The sequence below is a fragment of the Nilaparvata lugens genome, chromosome 5 (assembly GCF_014356525.2).
Source record: "Nilaparvata lugens isolate BPH chromosome 5, ASM1435652v1, whole genome shotgun sequence".
In the NCBI taxonomy this organism is placed as follows: Eukaryota; Metazoa; Arthropoda; class Insecta; order Hemiptera; family Delphacidae; genus Nilaparvata; species Nilaparvata lugens.
In genome coordinates, this window is record NC_052508.1 from 54,570,497 (window position 1) to 54,595,363 (window position 24,867).

Consider the following 24,867-nt stretch of genomic DNA (forward strand, 5'->3'; position numbering starts at 1 on the left):
GATGAAGAATGAATTTGACTGGAATAGAGACAAAATTATCCAATATCCTGGTTCTCTTCTCTTTGCTGAAAATATATCACAGTAGCTGCGGCGAAAGTAGGAACTACCTTCTTCTTCGGCATCATCTGGCTGGGAACTGAGCAGTGAATACTGGTTTATTTCAATCTATTTGTAACTCTGCTACAAGTAATGGCATCAAAGTTAATTAAAGGTGAGCTACATATAGTTCTTCTACATAAAATTAGCGTTAAATCTACTTATAGCAGAGCTACATCTAGCAGAGCTATATGTAGCTGACAGAGCTTTATGTAGCTCGAATTGTATATAGTTCTGCTATAAAGCAGAGCTATTAGCTAAAGCAGAGCTATATAGCTCTTCAGCTACATAGTGTAAACGTATCTTAAATGTAAACCGAAACTGGTTTCTCAAAAATGTCATAAAAGTAAGAGTTTGTAATACTTCTAAGTCCTTTAATGAAATACTGCATTTGTAACGCGATTACAGAGTTTCCTTTTTAATTATAGGAGGATGTAAATAAGGAAGAATTCATTAGTATTCTCTAGAAAATGGTTAATTTCCCTTATTATGAACAGTATAACTCAGACTCTGTTACAAACGTGGCTTTCCCGAACTGCAACAATCAAATCCCTCCACAACATACAGCTGTAGAAGCAGAGCATGGATTGATACATTCATAGCAGTCTGATTTCGATCAGGTCAGTTTCTTGGGTTCAGTCGCGTTCTTGGCGTTGCTTGTGTGAACAAGACCCTGATTTTCTGAATGTACGTTTTTCCTAGTCAACGGGACTCGGATTTTCTGAAATTTAAGACCTTTTTCTTCCTGGGCATGATGTTCTAACAGATTACTGTATTCTGATTTTCTGAAGAACGAAAGTGATTCTCTAATGTGTTTTAAGATGAATAAATCTAAAATTTGAGAATAAAGTGTGTGAAAAAGACAAAGAACAGAGTTTAGAGAAAGGTAGATGGTGTGAGGTTGAGAGAGGAAAATGAGGAAGAAGGGTAGAAAGAGAAGGAGGAAGCACGAGATAGATAATAGTGAGTGAAATGAAGATTGGTGGAGTAATGAGAATGTTCGTGACTGGGAGCAGTAAAACGAAGGCACAGTGCCAGTGCTTGTCTCCTGCAAGATTATCCCAATGATAAAATTGGAAACAATAATAATGGGAGAGTGTATGCTCAGTGGGGCGTTGCTGAATAATCTGTTCTTTGGCTGAAAAGCACCAAAAACTGGCGACTACCGAGAAAGATGGGTCGATTTTCACAATTGAAAATGAACCTGTGTGAATCCTTGGATATCTTATAAGTTATAATGAGTCATTTTAAAAATACCAAATTCATAGTGGATAAGATAAAAGAAAGGCGTTTAATGAAGAATACTTAAGAACAATGTTCATCTCTTACCAACTCATTAACTTGTGATCATAATAGCACTGATTAGTCTCATTTCCTCTGAATTGTTGTAGAAATAATGAATTTTTTGAAATATTCCCACTGATTTATGGAGAGTGATGTGGATATCTATTCCTTGATAGAATAGCATCGTTCAAAGCTGTCTATTCCACTACATACAAGTGCCAGAGTGGTTGAGTAGGCATTACTGTCCAAACTTCGTCATGTCATTAAATGAAATTCATTTTATTCTATTCTATGAATATGGAGTCCATATACGTTCTTAGGTTGCTTATTACTCATATGTGTATCTCCAATTAATTAACATTGAAGGTCCAGGTGACGGGCACCTTAATTGAAGAACGTGAATGAATTCTACAGAATGAGATATGGATCTCGAGTTCATTTACCTTGAAAGAACAGTGTATTGAATTGAATCAAATCAAGTATTTATGAATCATGTATGAAATCACTAGTAAATGGTCTTGTATTTGTTTACAAGTTAGTCTCAATTTTGAGTTAAGGAAAATTATACACACCTCTTCGAGTAAAATTACATCAGAATACGTTCATCATTGCAAACGGTATGTCGTGATGGAGAATTTGTTCATTCATTCACGCAATGAGATACAAGTCTTGTGTTTATTTGTCTTAATTTGAAGAAAATTATACAAACATCATTGAGTAAAATTAGATCAGAATTCTCTCATCAACACAATCGGTATGTTGTGCTGAAGCATTCATTTAGTTACTCATGTAATGAGATTCAAGTCTTGTGTTTTTTGTCTCAATTTAAAGAAAATTATACAAACATCATTGAGTAAAATTAGATCAGAAATTGTCTCATCAACACATACGGTATGTTGTGCTGAAGTATTCATTTATTTACTCACGTAATGAGATGTGAGTCTTGAGTTTATTATGTCTACATTGAAAGGAAATTATACAAACCTATTTGTAAAATTTGATCAGAATACTCTCATCAATACAATCGGTATGTTGTGCTGAATATTTATTTATTTGGAACCGACTTACCAGGTAGAGTTGAGCTAGAATAGAAATAAGGCATGGAAATGACTCACTAATGACGACGGTGGAGAGATAAAAAGGGGCGATAGGAGTGCGTGCCGGTGCGGCGTGTTATCGGTGTCATGCAGCGTACATAACCTGTGCCTTGTTGATCGATTATGCGCAGAAACAGCACCGTCTGCCGCTGTTATGACTCGATTGCGAATTGTTAATGCGAATCGACTATTAGAAGAGGAAAGAGAGATCGTCGACAAGCATTGACAAGATTTCAAAGGTCATTGATGAGCGTTTGATGTGTTATGATGAGAAGTAGGTCGCGCGATCAATTTCTCATCAGGTTGACAGACCAAAACAGTGGCTTTTTCCAGCCTGAATATTGAGAAAGACAAACAGAATGAAGGGTGTTTGAAGAGGCTTTCATAGTGTCTCCTTTTGCCCTGCTGCTACATCAACAACCGAATCAGAATTCATAATTGATTCGGGCTTAGCATGGCGCTAAGCTTCACTGAATAGTGTATAAAGGCTTCAACACTTCCCATCCTCTTTGAGAATGTTTACACTCTCCATTAATGAATTATTTAGAGACCGTTCCCAACAGAGTTTGGCAATTTGTATGAATGAATGTGTGCCAGAAATATATCATCTTTCATGAAACAGTGATGAAGATAGTCGCTCATCAAATGAGAGCTAGCCTTGGAGCGTGGCTGGCATATTTCTGAGGATTGAACATGAACGTAATATGGGCTCCTTTGTGCCACGTGCGTGCTGATTCCTGATTTTAGGTGCTCAATTAAATGACATTCAATGAGAATATATAGCCCAGTATTTTAATATAAGATAACATTCTACATGGAAGAAGATGTAAACAACCATGTAGATAACATTCTACATGGTTGTTACATCTTACATGTGACAACATGGTTACTCTCGTTTGAAGTCCATGAGATGCAGATAATATAAAAACAGTCTTATGAAGAACCTATTGATTTTATAAAGATTTTTTAAGAACAATTCAGAACACTCCATCTCGGATTGAATAGTAGCCTATTTTTAACACTACAAATAATCTATCCACTCTACAACTTATAATAATATCTATTCCATTGAAAATAAACACTTTGAAATTTTAGTCATGTCTTCTGTCACTGAGAGAAACCAAGATTCAATTCTCAGCAGAGTGCTACAGCAGTCTTCCAGATCTGTTTCTCATTCAAAAATCGAAGAAGAGTGTGATTGCCAACACAGATATCTTTTTTGCTATCAATCCAGATATGATATTTTCATGTATTTCCAATATTGATTGTAAATAGTAGTATTAGAAATTCAATTCTATTTGTGAAATTCATTATTTTCAGTGAAAAATTGAGATTCCGATAAATAATATAATTAGTATCTCACAATAGAGACTGTGAAGGATAACTATGCACATAAACTTCAAGAAAAATATTCACGATGAAGAACAACTCATTCCTTATAAACAGAGTTTCTTGTCTACAGCATTACGCACAATACTGATAAAAAGCGTATAAACAAAGAAGCAAGCTAAGTGTGTCTAATTTGAAAAGCTGAGATAATTTTCATGGAATGCATTTTTGAAGGAGTTTACAAGAATCAAGGTTTAAAGCCTACAATAATGAACCTCAGGAAGCTATCAACTGCAGTGGGACAGACACTTTATGAAGGGTGTAAACAAGAGAATTCTTGAGTCAAAGATTCTAATCAGAGTGTAAATTTGTGCAATAAGCCAATGCATGTTGTAGAGAAGAAAATACATCACCTGTCCAAGACGGTCCCTCCTTGATAAGTAGAAGAGCGAATGACCTGTCTTTGAGTAGGTATAGCCGCCCTAAACACTGGATTTATTAGCTAATGAACGTGACCGGCTTGAAGCATGACATAGCATGCACAACGAACGACTCATGCGGCCATAAATTTATATTTCTAAAGAATTTATGCGAGCCGAGGCAGCCATGCAAGCGACTTCTTCTACCAATCGAAGAGAAGAAAGTAGGGCAGAATGAGATGCGTTATTGTACTAGTATCTGTATAGTTTTCCAAGGTATGTAGTGGAGTAGTAGAAGGAAAACTTGTGCTTTCATTGAGTAAAGCTTTCCTCCCCCCTGCAGGGAGTCCGGTGGAATCAAATGATAGGAGGGGGCATGTGCTTCCCCCTCCCCTAGCAACAAAGTACACTAGATCGTGCATCCGCTTTTATCCTGTTATCCGCTTCACTTGCCACACTCTATAAGCTCTTTAAATTCCCCTTCACCCCTCTACGATCCCTCACCCCCCACTATAACTAGCAACAGTTCAAGAATCCCTGCGTCAACGCAGATTGATCTTGCACATTACACCCCCACTCCATCATCCTCAACGTTCAGAATGAGATAATTATTCCAGTTATATTACAGATAAGTCGACAAGAGTAGTTGTATTACAGTCAAGGTTAAGATAAGTGATGGTAGCTTAACCTACAATTTAATTTGGACTGTAGTAAAAATTTGAGAAGGGACAGTTTTGGGCATAAACCTGTTGTACCTTCTCACATAAGTGTATCATTGTAAATGACTGACTGATTGAAGCTGGGGTTTTGATTGTGCGTAAATGCTGTCGTCGACTACGACAGGGTGAGAATCTCAGATTGGGTTGATTTCAATAAGTCTAAATAACCTATAAGATTATGATCAATTATGTATTAATGGGGGGAATTGAGTTTCTACTTTTTTATACTTTTAAATGGCAATATTTTGATATGATTAGAAATGTTTTGATTCTTTAATAATAAGAAGTTATTTGATCATCTGTTTTAGCCCACTTGAAGTTTGGACAATATAAATGTCAACAATGCTTGTCGTCTTCGACTGCGGAAGTTCACGCACAAACGAAAATGCACCTTAAGGTTGACAAGAAGACAAGAGTTGTATCATGAACAAAGCTGGTATCTGTGGTTGTATTTATGAATATTATGATCATAGCCATCAATTTATATTCAAAGCCTCTATAAATTTTTCATATATTCTCATAAAGATAATAATATAATCTTTTATATAGATAATAATATAATATTTTATAAAGATAATTATTCCTGTTACATTACAGACAAGTCGACAAGAGTAGTTGTATCACGATCAAGGTTGACAAGGAGACAAGAGTTGTATCATGCACAAAGTTGGTATCTTTGGTTGTATGTACAAAAATTATGATTATAGCCAAAAATTATATTCAAAGCCTCTATAAATTTCAACATTGACTGAACATCGCAATTAATCCTCGTTTGAATAAGAATTGCTCTGTATTATCAAAAAAACTGATTAAAACAATGTGGGTAACTAGATTCAGTAGTTACACTATCATCTATCATCAATCACCAGAGGACAATTTTCATTTCCTCATTTCTGATTACTAGATCCCATCTTTTGCATCCTATCACTTGTCCCAGGATCCCATTTCTGAGGACTGAATCCTTGAATCATATTTTTTTGTCAGTACCTAGTTTCACAATAGCTAAAGTAGCAATACTTTGTCAAATTTGAGCAAGGAGATCTAATTCTTGGCTCTACTTGAGAGAGAACGTACGCTCACATACGTCCATATTAAAAGTTGATACTAATTAATGTTGCATATAATTTTGCAGCCTGGGTATCTGAAATTAATTCCTTTTCCCAATTATAATAAAATGTATTTGAAATATCACTTTCTATTTTATTTATCATTCCTTCATGATAATAACATGGTATATATTATGAAAATTAATGCCAGATCCTAAAGAATTCACGCAAACTGAAACAGATAAGTAAGAGTATCCATAATAACAAAAGAAAAGAGTCTCCTTCCAATTATGCCCAATGATCAAATGCTTGTAATTATTATCAAAGATAACTGCAGTAATTATTGTTGGATCATTCATTCGAGATGAGTGATTAGAGCAAGTTCTATTTCTGATAATGATCAATTGATCAAGTATGTCAAATGATCGCATACGTTCTAAATTTGAAAGCTGAAATTCTTAGCCATTCAACTACCAGCAGTTGCATTTGCGTAACGTCATAATTGACATCCATTACTATTTGAAATTGTCTAGAGCTGGACTGAGATTGATGGTATATTTTTGTTCAACAACATCGCCTGACAGAATCGAGTCTGTGTTGACGTTAGGATTTCAAGTCCATATATATAGAAATAAAAAGGGTATTACCATTTGATGTTTTTCTCGAGGCTTTTGATTAGGCTTGTCTTTGAACAGTAAGAATGAAATGTGAGTATTAGTAATATAACAATAGAGCGAATGTTTTCTCTGAGATTGTTGATCGAACATTTCATTCTGGAATAGGTTTTTATCATTTATCAATTTCCTATTTAGATTGGCACAGCTGAATTGGAATGTGCACGACAAAAATGTACAGATATTTTTGTACGTTGAGTTGAGAATTTTTGGATCTCAACAGATATTACACAACTCTAATATCATTCCAGATTCAATAGTTTATGAAAATGGTATCAAACGATTTCTTCATTCCGTTATTGAATAGAACATAATTCATTTTAAAGCTGCCGATTCAAGTCAATCATGTAACGTTTGCTACATTGATTTAGTGCTTCTAATCCATGGATCCAAGAAACTACGACCAACAGATAATCAAATGGTAACCGCTCTTATAACTCCAAGCCCCTCCAAGAGGCAATCAGAATGATTGTTGACATACTTCAAAAGAATTCGTGAGCGTCCATGAAATTGCCTTCTTAAAAGACGATTGCATGTCGGTTTTTCGAATGAAAATGACAAGTGGGAATTATTATTTCTCCATGACTACGTTGAACAAATAGCAAAATGCATAAATCCAGTCAAACCCGATTTTGGAACGCTAATAACATCAGGGCAGGCAGACAAACGCACATGACATCGACGGTGTGTGTTTTTCAGTTATGTTAGTTACATCAACAAAGGTTGAACAAAGTTTGGCATAGCAGTGGATGCGACAGCATAGCATAAACGGGAGGGCTGCAAATGTGGAGGTCGGATTAGATGTTGGGAGAAAAAGAGAGATGGTGTGGGAGAGAGAGAGTGATATGGAGAGAGAGTGAGTGTGACAGAGAGAGAGAGGCACACTGTTTGATGCCTGCCTGCTGTGTTGGGTTGGACCGTGCCACATCAAAGCCAGGCAGGCGACACTTCGTATTTGTCACATCAACATCACTCGCTCTTCAAACAGTTTTCATTCGTTACTCCCACTTATATTTCTATTTAATAATATTTTGTCATCATGAACAATGTAGTCGAAACCAATTCAACTTGAAACATATTATCTTGTTCTACTGTGGATATATTGAGCAAACTATTATTTTATATTGCAAGGAAATCATGAATTGTAGAGGGAATGCTATTAATGCATTATTAGTCTCTTTTTTTGCTGAGGATGATGCACATGTGCTCTGGGCTTGTGCTTGTGTAATGAAATGGATGATGATGATGAGAGAGTAAACTATTATTTTATAATGCAACGAGATGTTGCATTATTAAGAGATATTGAGAGAACGATATTGATGCATTATTATTTCACTTTTTTGCTGAGGACGATGCCCACATGAGCTCTAGGCTTGTGCTTGGTAATGAGATGGATGATGATGCTGAGAGAGCAAACTATTATTTTATACTGCAACGAAATTATGCATTATTAAGAGATATTGAGAGAATGATATTAATGCATGATTGAGTACTTTATTTATGTAGATTACAATATAATACTGGCTTATACACTTACATACAATAGCTTATAATCTTCTTCTCCATGGCGGAGGTTGGCTATCATGATAGCGATTTTTATTTTATTTACAGCTGCTCTGAATAGGTCATTGGATGTACACTGGAACCAATCCCTTAAGTTGCGCAACCAAGATATTCGTCTTCTGCCCACTGATCTCTTGACAGTTATTTTTTCTTGCATAATGAGGTGCAATATTTCATATTTCTTTCCCCTCATTATGTGACCTAGGTAATTTAATTTTCATTCCTTAATTTCACCTATGAGCTCTGGCCTTTTCTCAATTCTTCTGAGAACCTCTTCATTTGTTACATGGTCTGTATATGAGATTCTGAACATTCTGCGGTAGGTCCAAAACTCAAAGGCTTGAATTCTCTTCTCACCTAATTTAATCAAGGTCCATGCTTCCATGCCATATAACAGAACTGGAAACACGAAGCACTTAAGGTGACGAGTTCGGAGAACCATTTTTATATATCTTGATATCAGTAAACTCTTCAATTTGATAAATGCAGCACGTGCCTTCTCTATCCTTATTTTAATTTCAGTGTAGTGATCAGCGTTAGAACTTACCCGGGCCCCAAGATGAAGCTTATAATACAGCAAAGTTTTAGATTAATTACATAAATTAAGAAAATAATTATTGAACTGTATATAATATGAAAAAAGAAGCAATTTGGAAGCAAAGTGATGAGAGATGAGAGGAGCTAAAACTTCAGGTGGGCTCTGAACCATCGGAAACCGATTATTAAAATCAAAAATGGTATTTGTAGGAGCTTGGCTCTTTAAGTGGTTACCCTCACCATTCATTAATGGCATTTAAAATGAAATAATGTTGAGAGATTCCTTAAATACGACATAAAATGATATTCGTTGAAAAAACTGTTGTTCTGATAAATTCTACCTTCGGTTTCGATAAATAATACTATAATAACCTTCTACGGATGGTAATAGAAATCGGAAAGTTTTCCATGGATGAATATTACATTTGAAAGAGTGTCTCTAATAATAATAATATTAATATCGAGTGACCTGGTTGGCTCAGGTCTGGTGTCAGAGTTTTCAGGTCGCAACTGATCAATTTCAGGGCCTCTGACATTACCTAACGACTGCTTTTTAGGCAGCCGGGACCGACGGCTTAACGTGTCTCTGAAACATTATAACTAAACGTTCGTCAAACATGATGGTTCTGTTATCACTTTTGGAAAAGAATACAAAAAACAAAAGTTTTAAGCCGTGTCCACACTGAAAAAACAAATGTCCGACATACATGTTTGTTGGATCAGCTTGGGCAAATTTTATTATGTTTGACCGTGGCCAGTCAACAAAGAAAATATTTGTAAGTTGGGAAAACAGGTTTCATGTTTCACAGAGAACACTGGAAATGTTTGGAAAAGTAATTTTTTGTTTGACAAACAATAATTGTCCAAACTTTTAAAATGTTTGGACAAACAATAATTGTCCAAACTTTTAAAAATGTTTGTCCCTGAGCCCCTCAACAAACATGTTTGCCAAACATGTAAGTCTAATCCAGAAACTAAAGACCACCAAGTAAATTAGAAATATTTTTTGAAGGATCAATGCATGTTTCATTTCTCAACCAATCATTAAACGTCTCCTATTAGGAGTATAACATTATTTTTAATTGAGTAAGAAGGGTAGGAATTGAACGAAACCCATTTGTTTCCGCACATGATAGTTGCATAAGAGCACTGTCAACTTGGAGCATACTAGTGTAATCTTCTTAGAAACAAGTGCAAAGGATTACGTAAATGCTTCAGCACTTGAAGGTGAGCAAACCATTAAAAGAAAAAAACGTAGACTCCGTGCATGTGAAGACTTTCATTTTCCACAAGCTAAAATGATATGAACCGTCGGGTCATCTAACTTGATTAGAAGAATAAATAAGATCAGTGTTGCACAGGAGTATTAAGCTTGTAGTCTTGAAGAGTTTGTAGAATTGCATCGGAGAGTCGATTAGATTGAAATGCTGTTATAAACTAAGAATCCTGTGAAGGGTGTGATGATATAAGAAACCAGACAACTCACATTTTTCTCAACCTGACATATTCTCATAGTTATGATCTTAGTGTCGTTTGCACACTGTCAGTTTAAACAAAATGTTATAACTGGATTACACTCATATCAAGTCGCGTTTGTTATAATGTCTCATTTTGAGTTTAAGCTATCAGCTGATTCAATCCAGTTTGAGTGTCACCTGTCCTTAGTCTTGGAGACAGTAATTAGTAAAAAAAGCGATGTAAGGAGCCTTCTATCTTTGTGATCCAAAGTGAAATCATAGTGGAGCTCACTCCAATTGTTTCATTAAAAAAGTATAACAAACAAAAAGATAAATTCTCAACCATTCAAAGTCTCATTAAATCTTAGCCATAACCGCTAAGAAATGTACACACTTGAGAACAAAGGAATTAACCACAAATTAACACAAGAAGGAAGCAGAAATAAATAACAAATCAGATAAGATTAGAAACTTGAAAGTAATGGCGTGGCTCGTTAGAAGATGAACTGAACTGGTTAATCTTAAATTCGGTACACAGCTCATCACAGTTCAGCATGAATGGTGGTGCTCCAAGAGTTTTGAGAGTTCTTTTTCAACAATTTATTTCTGCATTTCTAAAACATTTTCTCAGATTTCTAAAGTAGAACTGTACATTTAGATATAATTTTTTTCAAAATTTATCACATCAATCTCTGTTGCAATTACAGAAAAGAAGACTTATTCACAAACGTTTTTCGTATTATCTCGATTATCTCTCCATATTTTCCTTTTCAATCTAAATACACAGAGTTTTTTTCAACACTAAGTGCTGCATATCATTTGAAAATATCGAACAAGCATGTGATTGAATCTAGTCTGAAAGTCTCTATTGATCGATATTAATGGAAATGTTCAGATGGAAAATGCAGGCGAGCTGAGCTTTTTTAACTCAGAGAATAACATAGAATAGAATTTCAAATTCAAGCATGAAGAAAAAGTCTCGATTCATTCTGAATGACGTGAAAAACAAATACTCCTTTACCATAAATACATTCAGTTAAATTGGTAGAAGAAGTTGCATGATAATTTCAAATCATGAGAATTGCATCGATTCGGAGCAAATATAGCCAGTAACTAGCATTCTCTTTCATTTTATTCAAATGTATTTTTTTGCATTCTAAATAGCTTTCTATTAGGTGTACACGTGGCACATTCCTGTGTATTGATTAAGCTCTGAAGATTTGCATATTCAGATTAGTTAGTACTTACCCAGCTAGAACTATGGAGCGCGATGTCAAATGATATTTAAAATGATGAGATAATATAATTATGGAATGGAATTCAAAACTGATTGAAAATTTATTTGCTTAAAAACATTCTAGTTGGATTTGTTACCGTGACACTCTCAAAGATTAACAATATTCAACCCTCTAGACTCTAGCTTACAACGAGGCTAACCTAGCCTCTAGCTTAGAATACATTTTTGGTGTTATGTTCAAATGAAGTCCACATATTTTATGATAGTTCAGTCAAGATCCCAATCTCGATTTGAATGGTTTCGTACATTCACGAATTCTAATTTTAATTCCTATTCAAATTCATGATTTAGTCAAACTATCCAATATAATCATATCCACTGATTTTGATTCAACTATTGCTACTGGAAGCCTAATAATTTCGGTCCAGTGACAGCTTACTGTTATTCTGTTGTTCGAGAAAAATTCAGTTAGCTGGTGAGAACAGGAAGCTCATTTATTGACTGTCTGTTTTTTGATTAACATAAAGGTGTGCAAATGATCCTAATGGAAAGCTAACTACTTTTTGATTCAATCCTACAAAGAACATTCAAGCGTTGTCCATCAAACATTATTAAATTGGAAGGAAATTGATTTTTTTCTCAGTTTCTTAATTGTGAGCTGTTTATCATGCGCACCCCATTGTAATTTGAATGCTTTTTAAGCATTGTGAAAAGTGATATTGTGGAAGTTATCCATACTGAATGAAAATTACTGGACGAAAACAAAATACTGGACAACATCTTGTCTTTTCATTCAGCTTTGAGATATCATAAGTTGAATGAAATCAAGCAATAATATAGTGTAGAAGACGGGAGTCTTAATTCTACATTGATTCTGATTAGTTTGTCATGCCTTTTCGACTGTATTATTACGACAGGCTCCAACTGTGAATCCTTCAGCTCCTATCCAAAAGACCAGAATAGACCGTTGACTATGAATATTTGTTTGCAATTTTCAAGGATTTTAAATGGCATATTCATAATGGATTGGATATCGTGAATAAGTGTCCCATTGCCTTTCTTTCCACCAGTTGCAAATGAAAGAGGTACAAGGTGAGAGAGGTGTGTTGATCAATAGCACTTACACACCCGCTCCTGTTTTGTCCCCAGACTAATAAGGGGTTGGCCATTGTTGCAATTATGATAACAAGCGGTAATATTTCTGGAGTGTCGGCTGGGGATTATTATGGCGGTCGTGTGGCGGCGCTCGGATCAAGTATTTAAATGAAGCTAATAAGGGGGTGTGAATGAAGATGACGACAAAGATAAGAGCAGCGCCACGACAGCTGGGTGAGTAAGACACTCTGTGGTGCCTTGTGCCTCCTCGATCTGCACAGGAAGCGAGGAGAGCAGTTGATGAAGGAGTAGAATGAGAGATAAGAAGCGACGGATTGAGGCAGCCGGGGAAGGAAATGCGGCCCGATAAAGGAAGAAGTAACGGCGGGAATTTGGGGTTAGTCGGCGCTGAGGGTGGGACTTTGGGACTAGCACGGTGGCGCCACACGGCGGTCGCTCTGCGAAGCTGCCATCGATCGTGGCGCGTTTTCGCAGTTGAACGAATGGTTCTGGGGCGGGGTGGGGCGGAGCGCGAGTAATCGGCAGGAATAGTGGCGCGCAAAACGAACCCAAAACCAGTCTACTACACTACAACATCATGTTTGCTCACTGCCTACTCTGTGTCAATTCCAGATGCGACTTCATCACATCCATTCCGAACATTCCACCAGCAATGTATGATTACAGTATCACAGTCATGAACTTGCAATAAATTATTGCCAACGGCGCAGATTGAAAATTCCACATACGATATTATTTATAAAGAATATATCTCGAATATTGAGGTTACGGTTTAAGAAATCTCTCCAATTCTATACTTCCTCATACTACCTACTCTGTAAAAACTTAAAACATTTTTTTGCACCATCCATCTAGCGAGGATACAAATGAAGCTCAAGTTCCAATTTGCTTCACCGCAAAACAAGAAACAACATACAGTTGCATTTTTTGTGTTTGTAATATTTGTTGTTGTGTTTGAAGCACAAGAGTGAAGTCTCCACTTGAACTTTCCATCAATTCCGCATTATATTATCATTTCATCTAAAGCATAAATAGCTCAAGGCTTTTCTTCTTTTATCTCTCCCAATAATATCAATAATAGCCTATATTATTTTCGGACTTTCTGAATAAAAATTTTGGAAAAGGACAGTTTTGGGCTGAGCCTGTTCACCCTTTCAGACACTGGTTAACAATAGGCTGAGAGAATAGAGAAAAATAAAATTTCTTTCAAGATCAAAGCAAAATAGACAAGGCTTAAAGTATAACTTGACCGTTTCTCAAGAAGCTATTGGTCAATCATTCATGATTATTATTTGTGCATATTTCCAATGTAAAATAAATAAGGTGTCTGAAGAATGCAGAGGAATAAATAACGAATAAGAGTGGGATTCAACGGTAAAAGCTCAGTTTCACAAGCCCAGAAGAAATGATATCAATGTTGTCAACAGTCAGTAATGAGTTCAATTCACTCATTCCGTGAATGTACCCACGAATAAGTAGATACCACTTTCTTTATTGTTATCAACAAGCTAACTAATTCTGACTTTGATATACATAACAGCTGAGGTTGACGAAAAACTACTCTGTAAAAAATTCTATACTTTTTAACTTTTTCTGTATCTAGAAAAAAAAACTATCAACGAGCAGAAAGATTCTGACTGGCCTACAGTAAAGCGGAAAACTTTGTAAAAACTTTAACATATTTTTGAACCATCCATCTAGCGAAATACAAGAGAAGCTCAAGTGCTATAATAAATTTGCTTAGCCGCAAAACAAAAACACTGTGCTCGCGATCAAGAGATTAAGATATCTGAATAATTAATTCGAAATTGTGGAAGCTGTAGCAAACTTTATGTTGCAGAGTAAACTCGTACTATTTGAGAATTTTCCTTGCTGTTTCTGAGGTAATGAACCCACTATTTTATGATGCCACAAAAGTTTTGCAGCCTCTTATCGTATAACTTTATTTTATTGGGGAGCCAAATGTGATTCAATACAGTTTTATGATTCAACTCTTATATCTCATTGAAATTAGAAAAATTCAACCGGTAAATTTACTAAAATGATTCTAATAACAGGATAGAGGACGAATTGGTTACATTATGAAAATCTCATTTTTTTTCTCCAACATGATAGTGGAACAAGATTATCTATCAGTTACTTATTGATATCGGAGCTAACTTTTCTTGACCACCCTGAATGTAATTTCCAACTCCGCTCACAGTAATTGATGAATAAATAAGATAGCATTAATAAGACACATAATACAGCCTAATGTAACATTTCAATTCAATTCTTTATATAAGAATTTACCAATGCAACAAATCAAGGTTAATAAATCAACACTTATTACAAGAAAATAAAATAAAATCAACTACCGAGAACTAAAAACTAAACATTTTTTCAGGCACCACCAGCAAAAAGAAAAGTCTTTGACCGCTGGTGGGAGTCGCAAAAAGTCTGATTTAAAATAAAAACTAAAAACAAAATACACTATTTACGATACAAAATCGAGTTGATGACAAGAAAAAAATACTTCCTGCAAAAAACAAAAGAGTGATAACGAATTTTGAGAGAGAGAGAGAAAAAAATTTCCAATGGAAAAACTAAAATAAAACAGAGATAAAAATATGACTACCATTATTGTCTCAGGAATAAAAAAAAATGAAATAGAGATTGCTAACCCTTAGACTACCAACGGGACAATATGTCCCAGCAGAAATGACCAGCCTCAGACTACAACTGTGACAATACGTCCCAATAGAAGTTCATCGAATCCCAGTGGGTGAATAGATCATGTAAACTACACAGTAATGAATCCCAGCGGTAGTCTAGGGTCTATTCTGTAAAATACATCAGCTGTTTAGAACTATATGATCGCCATATTACTGTGAATTGAGGTTATATTGTGGTTATATGCTCTCATGCATGCATGTGTCAGATGCTGGTTTTGTTTTGAAGCTGTTCTAATGTAATTTGTAGTGTCATTTTGAGTTGAAAGTAAGTAAATAACTTCATATAATGTCAATAATAACATGTGAAATTGAAATTGCAAAGCTATTTACTAAATTCTATTCATTTTATCGTGTGTTTTGTATTGGGACAAATTATCCCAATGGTAAAATTGATTATTTGGTATTTGACGGGACAAGCTTCATAGACCCTATTCGGTAGTCTAAGGGTTGAAATAAAAAATATATTCAAACATAGGCTATTATTACCACCATTCAGGTCCCAGGGAAAAGAAATACTTTTCCTTAATCCAATCCTCTGTTCCCTTCAAATCTACTCTTTGATGAATATCAAATGGAATTATATTAATAAATCTAGAGCTCATATACATCAACTGTCTTCTTAACATGCTCAACTTAGAATCTTGAACAACATACCTCAGCGAACTGTCTGGTCTCAAGTTGTGAAATGTTTTATCAATACTACAGAATTTATCATATTTAAATATGATGATCTCAATGTACAAAAAATCCATATTCTACACACAGAATTTTAATTTTAATCATCATTGTTTCAACTTTAAATAGAATACAAAGCTATAATTGAAGTCATTTTCTATTTTTACTGATAGATTAAGTGATATGCAATATTTTTAGTTTCTAAATTTTCTTTCCTTCCAAATATGAAATTGGAAAATGACTAACTTTGAGTAAGCCTTAAAAACATGTAATGCCACTTTAGGAGAGGACATTGTTAAGGAAACCCACCCTCACCCTTTTGCTAAGGGTGCTAACGGTAGCAGGGTGGTGTCGCATCCAAGTAGGTCAATAATCGAAAGAAAACGACTGAGGTAGTCTACACCAGACGTTCCATTATTACGCTCGCTCTATTATTATTGATAGCGTTACCTCTACTTTACTCCCTTATCATCTCAGTAGTATTGGGCGCTCGAATAACCGATAACAGTATCAACTTAATGACTTTGTGACTTAATTCTAGACAGACGCATTATTCAATCATCGAAGACGAGGTGGCCGAGTGGTTAAGGCGTTGGACTGCTAATCCAATGTGCTCTGCACGCGTGGGTTCGAATCCCATCCTCGTCGAATATTTTTGATTGCACAGACTTACAAAAATCAATAATGGTTATAATATTATAACATGACAATCCGACAATATTCATGGTTTGAGTATGCCACATAATATGGAATTTAAAAAGAAATGTGTCCTAAAATTGAGATTGATAGTGAGTGTAATTAGATTTCTGTTACCAAGCTTGAACTGTTTTTCATTAATCATGAATTTTAATGTAAGCCGTTTTGGGTGTATCCCGTGGCTTAATTTTGTAATATTACAACATATTGTAATATAAACATATTGTAAATATTTTTGGTGAATAAATAAATATAAATGTAAATAAGTTCTGTTGTCAATAGAATTTAATCAGTTCTTAATTGATTATATTTATATACTTTTTGAAATGATGATTTTGTTATCAACAAGATCCAGTATATTTTTCCTCACCAGTTTTTTTCTAAGGGTGCTGGCCACATGAGCTCTAGGCTTGGGCATGAGTAAGGAGGCAGATGATGATAATGATAGATGAATGTACCTACAGTTTTACGTGGGTTCCAAAACACCGGGAAGCGATTTTACTACTCATGAAAACTACTAGAGTTCCCAGTATATTTTTTCCCACTAGAGTTTCCAGTATATTTTTCCATACTACATTAATATGTGTCCTGATTCTCTCCCACTAGATGATCTGATCCAAATTGGAAAAGAAGATGATACAATCAAAGAGATAACTATTTGAGAAAAGTGGGGGAGATCTAAGGAGTTTGTTAATAATATTATAGTGTCCGAAAGTGAAAATGTTGATACATGATGATCATTCCCGATGTTGATATATGAGAGATCATTCCCAATACGAGTCAGTTTTTTAATATGGAAGACTACGATTTGAGAAAAATTGGGGATGGTCTATTGAATAATTATCCGTTTGACTTAATAATATTAACTCCAAATATCACTATATTAATAGATGATAAAAGTTCAACCCCTATAATAAGCCCAAATGCTTCTAAGTTTTCCATGATGATTTTGCTAAAAAAAGGTCAGGAATATATTTATTGAGGAATATTATTTATATTTTAATATTATATAATAAATATATATTCTATTATATTTTAATATTATATAATATTTTATTATTTTATTGATATTCCATTCAGGAACATTATAACATGCTCTACACAGTCCACACTTATTTGTCAACATATACGTAACAAACGTACATTTTCACTTTCGGACACTATTATACTATAATACCTGATTGTTATCGCAACATTCATATATACGACAGTAACATCTGGTTTTTAGTAGTAAAAAACGTGTTAAATTGGAAAACAATTGTAAATTGTTCTATTCAAGCTATATAGATATGAGTGAAGCTACATAACATTTAAATATTGAAATGATCAAGATGAATTCAATAAAGTGGATGCCAAATATTGGCTGGAGAGTTATTTTTAGATTCTTGATCATCCACAGCTTAAAGATAGGAAAAATGTAGATTTTTAAAGAAAAATAGTAGTATCAAGTAAAGTGGAGCACCATAATAGGGTACATTTAGTATTATAGTGTGAACAATCAGAGTAATGGGAATCTGTCATCACTACTGGAGCTAAATCGATGTTGTGAATTGTAACGGCTGAATCATGCAATAATCCAGAATTAGTCCGGTCACTTAGCCTCATTAGCTCGATGGATTGAAATGATGTGATGGTCCATGAAGGAGGTCATTCAAGGCTACCAGTATTTGAATTACATCTCTATTACACCTATTTTACATTGCCTAATTCTACTGTTAAATTTGTTTGCGCAATAAAAGTTATACCAGCATTTCAACTCAGTACTTAAACCCTCTCCTATTATTACAATATTCAAAGAACAATGCATATAATATTAGATTTACCCGATATGTATTGTGTTTCTGAATGGCATCGCCTCTATGCTATTGGAATTTGTTTACGATAAAAATTCCTTGTGTTAAAAAATGTATTGTGTTTCTGAATGCTTATGGCATCGCCTCTATGCTATTGGAATCTGTTTACGATAAAAACTCCACTGCAAAATAGAACTCCTTGGATATTTTATCGGATTTACGGCGCGGAAAGACGTGGGAACTGTTGGTATAAAAGTTATTGAACTAATCACTGACAAGGAGGAAGATATTGTGAGTGGGACAAAATGAGAATCACTGAGAAGGAGAGAAAGATTGTGAGTGGGACTAAACGAGAACCACTGAGAAAGAGATTGTGAGTGGGACAAAACTGAGAAGGAGAAAGAGATTGTGAGTGGGACAAAATAAGAATCACTGAGAAGGAGAGAGAGATTGTGAGTGGGACCAAACGAGAATCACTGAGAGAGAGAAAGAGATTGTGAGTAGGACAAAACTGAGAAGGAGAATGATATTGTGAGTGAGACAAAACGAGAATCACTGAGGAGAAAAAATTGCGAGGGGACGGAGAGAGGAGTTAGTGCTTCTGGTTATGTTTGAGTTGGTTTGGGAGGAGAGGGTTATGTTTAGGGGTGGGGAGAGGCTGGTTCTCAGTCGGCCTGGAAATAAATTTATTGTGGATGAGCCTCGTCGTCGCCGCTGCAAACTGTCCTCCTCCAGCTTTAAACCCTCTTTTTCGGGGTCTTTCAGCTGGATACGACCTCCTCAGGCTCAGTATCTTTGAAAGGAAATAGTCTCCGGATAACGGCCAGGGCACAGAAAACGGCGCCTTCAACCACCACAATTAAACAAGGAAAGAAGGTCACAACTTGTTTTAATCGAATGTTCATCTCCCACTCGAGTTCTGATGATAAATCGATGCTGAAGCTCGTCCAACCGATTGGTGAGCAACCCTATTGTGTTTATAATGTGCAAAATTGGGTATTACGGCTAGGCAACTCATCTTTCTGCAACGAGGATTTCTTTGCCAATAAAAACCATAAAAATTAATAAAAAATAATTGCATCGTTCAAACTCTGGCCTGTAATTGCGGCTTCATATCGCGCCATACACAATCTCATGAACTGTTGCCCCATTTGATCAATACCCTTTTCACGAAAAAATACTCTTCATGATCGTCATATCATTTATGCCATAACCTCATGACCTAATCTGATACCATTGCCTATTAACATACAGTGTTATGAGTGGAGAACCTGAAAGTTTCCGACGATCTTTACTTTGGTTTACATTACTCGTGAATTTTTTATAAAATACTGAATGAAACGACTATATATTGTCGAAGAGAAAAGATTACACAGGTATAGCCTAGGGCATTTATGTTGCAAATCTCTCACTGTTAACTCAAGCCGATAGTCCTAGTAGTTCTTTTCCATGAAGCTTTGTGACGATGGTCGTCTTGGCGGTTTTACACTCTCAACCGGTGAAGACAGTGATAATATATAGTTGTAGTCGATAGTGATCGCTTTGAGTTGACAAAAAATCGGCTTAAAATTTGTAACATAATTTTTTATTCTTTTTTTGATTAATTCATACAATAGGTAGCCTACATCATCAAAATGATAGGGAGAGAAAAAATAAGGTAATCTTGTGCTATTTCTCTCCCAAATTTAGATAAGTCTTGTAGTTGTAAACAACCTATACTATGGGAAATTTTCGAATGCTATATTTTTTCTATGTTCAACCACAGATTTATTGTAAAAACGAGATACCGGTTTCGATTGTCACAATATTATCCATATCTGGTGAACTTGAACTGAAAGTCCTGAGTAACAGTCATTCATTCTAACTGTCGAGCACTGCTATTGGTGGAAGCCGTGACTCATCAAGGTTAACATCTGCGATTGGCCTAGACAAGCCCCTATCCAATCAGCGGTTCAGACAAAACTAAATGACGGTTGAAACAGCGAATGGAAGATTATTAAATAGGTACATCTACTTCGTAAACGAAAGGGATTTCCATAAGAAGATTAGTGATATTGAAAAATTATATTCCAAAAAGAGCTTAATTTATAATAAATTAGTTTGAGTAAGTTAGATCATTCACACTAGATCATTCAATGAGTCACTTTTATCAGTTACTGAACACAATTAGTATAGAACTATGGCCTGGTTGCACAAGAGCCGGTTAAATTTTAAGCGTGATTAATTTTACGAGAACCAATTGGAGGTTTTTTTGAAAAGACAGCTTCTCTGATTGGTTCTCGTGGAACTGATCACGATTAAAATTTAACCGCCTTTTGTGCAACCGATACTATGAGTACTAAAGAGAAGGAATACTAAATGAATTGTTTGGAATAAGTATAGTGATAGACTATCAAATTTGAATTATAGGCAATAGTAGTGCGCTCACACATTCAAAGTCACTGATTATACTATTACTTGAAGAAGTAATATCTATAAGTACTAGTAATTATTATTATCTTCTACTTCTTTTCCTTCTTCTTCTTCTTCTTCTTCTTCTTCTTCTTCTTCTTCTTCTTCTTCTTCTTCTTCTTCTTCTTCTTCTTCTTCTTCTTCTTCTCTTCTTCTTCTTCTTCTTCTTCTTCTTCTTCTTCTCTTCTTCTTCTTCTTCTTCTTCTTCTTCTTCTTCTTCTTCTTCTTCTTCTTCTTCTTCTCTTCTTCTTCTTCTTCTTCTTCTTCTTCTTCTTCTTCTTCTTCTTCTTTTGGCATTACAGATTGATGTGAGGTTTTTAGCCTCGCCCACTAGACCCCTCCACACATCACGTTCAGATTCTCACATACTCCGTAGATCATCCTCCACTTCATCTCTCCATCGGTGATTACCAAAGTTATCAAAAATCTTTCATTTGTTAGAAATTAGTCTACATAGCTTATACATTGTGAGTAGCTATAGAGTATATTAGAATGTTGGATGATGCGTCAAATAAAATTAATTGTTATTTGATAGTCTCAAATTATTGTTATTTGATTCTTGTCGTAGGTTTCCCTGAACCTACCATTTTTTAGAGACAGAACGTGAAATATTCTACTTTTCCCACAGAGAAGAGTATCAGAATCCAGAAACCAATAGTTGTTTAGAAGAACTCTAAGTACGAGTGGAATACAATTTTAACAGAGGAGAGAGTTTTCTAATTCTATTGAAATCTACATTCACAATTAGCATAATTTTCAGAGCGAGAGGGTCATTATTGCCCTTGAATTCTAGAGTAGATAGAGGGGAAAACAGCTATATTTGTTCACTATTTAATAGTCAAGAAATTGAAGACATTTATCATTTTATAGGAAAATGTAAGGTTCTATCAGAGTACCGAGTAAAATGGTTTGGAAGCTCGGTGATAACGGATGAAATGGTTCAAGAGTATTTAAATGGTAAAAACTGGAAAAGTCTAGCGGGATATGTGAATGTAACATTGAGATATAGAAAGCTCCTTGTGGATGAATTTAATTTCTAAAAATAGCTGTACTATAATAATACTTGTGGATTATAGAAAATAAATTTGTCATTGTAAATATTGTTCCCAAAACGAAAGCTCTGGACATGTATAATTGAGTTCATCGGTTTATTATTGAAGATGATTATTTATTGTTCAAATGAGTTCAAATTATCATTGTATCACTTCATTTAATTAATAAAGAATTATTTGTATGTTCTATTAATAAGTAAGAATAATTCACTTTGTATCAATGTGTAGTTCATCTCTATAATAATGATTCAGGTTTCTCAAATGAACTGAAAATGATAAGATTCCAAGCATACACTGACTACTGTGCTATGAGTGACTGATATTTAGTGCTAACTTCCCAGTTGCCTTATAAAGTTTATTGAGTGCTATTGCATGACATTGTGCAGCATGTTCACTCTGTACTGTGAGAACTTTGACAAAAACTAGAAGATAAGGATGAGATATAGATAAAATAACTATAGCTCCGGCTGACGGCTTTGGCTATGCCTAAGAATTTTCGGATCATTATGAACTATTGTATTGATTGGTGACGAATGATATTGTATTTGATTTGATCTTATTTTGTATTGTTTATTTAAGTGGAAAATAAATTCTTTATCCACAATGAAAATGATGCAAGATGCTATGTAAATTCACTAAGATGAAGTTTGTATAATATTGTTTGAGGATTTACCTTTTGCTGATAGTATAATGTGTCAGCGTGAGGCGTGCACAAGGCTGTGCACTCTTCGGGTCAGCACACTAGCGGAGGTCCCTTCCTTCTGTTCATCTAAGCTGATTTTATAACCACTCGCCTGCGAACATAATCAATAAAATATATTATTAATGATAAAAATAATGAATCAATCACTGTCAATTGAATAAAAACTAACAATAGAATCTTCCAAAAACTATCAAAAAGACAACAAAAAATTAGTTTGGCAATTAATTGAGCTCCAATATTATTTCCGAAAAGGGGATGCAGAACTGGGATACGAGGTCATAGAGCTCTTATTGGTTGGTTTGGATAAAATTCCCTCTCATTCCCCAAGTAAAATTCTTTGACACCTAACTCGTACGTTTGTATGCTCGTAATAGAAGTTCAATTATAATTTTAGTTTAAACCATTTTCTAACACATTATAATGAATGCGACCACAGCCTGATTCAATCCTCGATTTATTTAAAACGTGGTTTAATCCGCTATCAAGATTACATGCCTTTTAATGTTTATCCTTACATCTCTCCTATGATTTTCCACAATTTTAAAAAATTAGAGCTCTTAACTCGTTTTTAATTCTCAAGTTTGAATGCTGGTAATAGAAGTTGAATTATAATTCTAGTTCAAATCATCAGCTAACACATTATAATGAATGCAACAATAGCTTAATTTGATCCTTGATTTATTAGAAACGTGGTTTAAACTGCTATCAACAATACATGTCTTTTATTGACTATCCTTTAACATCTCTCCTTTTATAATATAATCTTCTGTTAATTTCTAATGAAAACTATCTCTAAAACCATATTGGAATCATAAGTTTACTTTGAACTTTGTTGTTTTAAAAGAAGAAGTTTCTCATTACCAGATTCACCTTTTTACCAGTATTATTGACAACGCAATATTCTTTGTTTTCGTTAAAAAAATATCAAATGAATTTGAGGATTTATTCGTTTTGGCGGAATATTCAATAAATTTCGGGTGTATATTGGTAATAAGCGAACCGATTTCCTGTCATTTCCATTCGATTTTCCATTGCAATAGACCGGGAAGATATAAATCTTGTGAGTGTCTTTTGTTCCACCCCTTTCGGAGTGGTTTGCAACACGGAGTTGCCGCCATAAAACTGTTCCTACTCCTCCATTTTGGGGTTTAGAGGCCTTCCTTTGCCAATAACAAGCAAGTATTCGGTGGCAGTTATCCTTTGGGACAGTATTGCATGTCAGAAATAGCCGAGTATCGATCGGGGTTTATCATGCAAAGTAAATGTGGTTTCGTTCTTTGCTATTTCTAACCATTCTCATCGATGTACAAGATTGTCTCACAGAGCTTACTCCTTTTTAAATAAAAATCCAGTATTTAATGAATTATCAATAACTACAAACAAGTATCAATGTGGTTTCACATATTATCATGATAATCAAGAATAGGATTTCATTTTATCGATTTTAGAAAAATTAAAAAACTCGGCTATATAGAGTATAGACTAAAATTTTGTCATGCAAAAAGTCTCAAGCCGGACTACGTCATCATTTAAAAGTTTAAATTTACTAATTTCGTTCACAAATTTACTACTTGAATGCTTCATTTGAGTTTATACTTCCAAATCAATGGATGGATTTAATATATCAAACTTGTAAATGGATTAAGTTCATGGGCTCTTTCAATATTATTTATCAATTTATTTACAAAGGCATCTTCGTACAAGCCTTTCAAGTCCAGGTGATGATGGGATGAATGATAGATTTATTTATTTATGAAAAACATGGAAGCATACAGGATTTCTCCCAAAAATTGCTTTCATAACAACACAATTGCAATAGTTCATTATACATAGTAAGAGTACAGAAAAGAGAATAGGAAAAAAGAAATGAAAAAAAAACAGAATCAGTACTAATCATACCCTCGAGGACTAGTGCAAAAGTGGATTAAAAAAAACATACAACATCAACTCAACAGACAAGAGACACATTAAAACACTCGACAGTCACACTCGCAGAAGTCGCCTACAATCCCTACGGAAGCGACTGTAACCGAATGACAAGTCGAGATGATCCGAGAAGCAATTGATAATGAATGATGATCTATATATGGGAGAGTTCTGATGATATAAAGTGTTGCAATAAGGTATAAATAATCTAAAACTGGAACGGCGAGGCACTGCAGAAATGTACACATTTAACTGGGAAAGCAAAAATGATGACACGTTTATC

General features: G+C 34.8%; 1 protein-coding gene and 1 non-coding gene across 22 annotated transcripts in view; one reads left to right on the forward strand and one right to left on the reverse strand.

Moving 5' to 3' along the window:
• Positions 1-24,867, reverse strand: part of LOC111056280 (potassium voltage-gated channel protein Shab) — a 127,648-nt gene that overhangs the window by 89,029 nt on the left and 13,752 nt on the right. For 19 of the 21 annotated variants that reach the window (XM_039428785.1, XM_039428789.1, XM_039428783.1 and 16 more), the window contains exon 2: positions 22,629-22,749. The gene's annotated coding sequence lies outside the window, so the exon portion shown is untranslated. Of the gene's footprint in view, positions 1-4,219; positions 4,628-22,628; positions 22,750-24,867 lie in introns of those variants that run through there. The other 2 variants (XM_039428775.1, XM_039428776.1) reach the window with 2 other exon arrangements.
• Trnas-gcu lies at positions 16,530-16,611 on the forward strand. Its single transcript has one exon. It is a non-coding gene; the product is annotated as a tRNA-Ser (tRNA).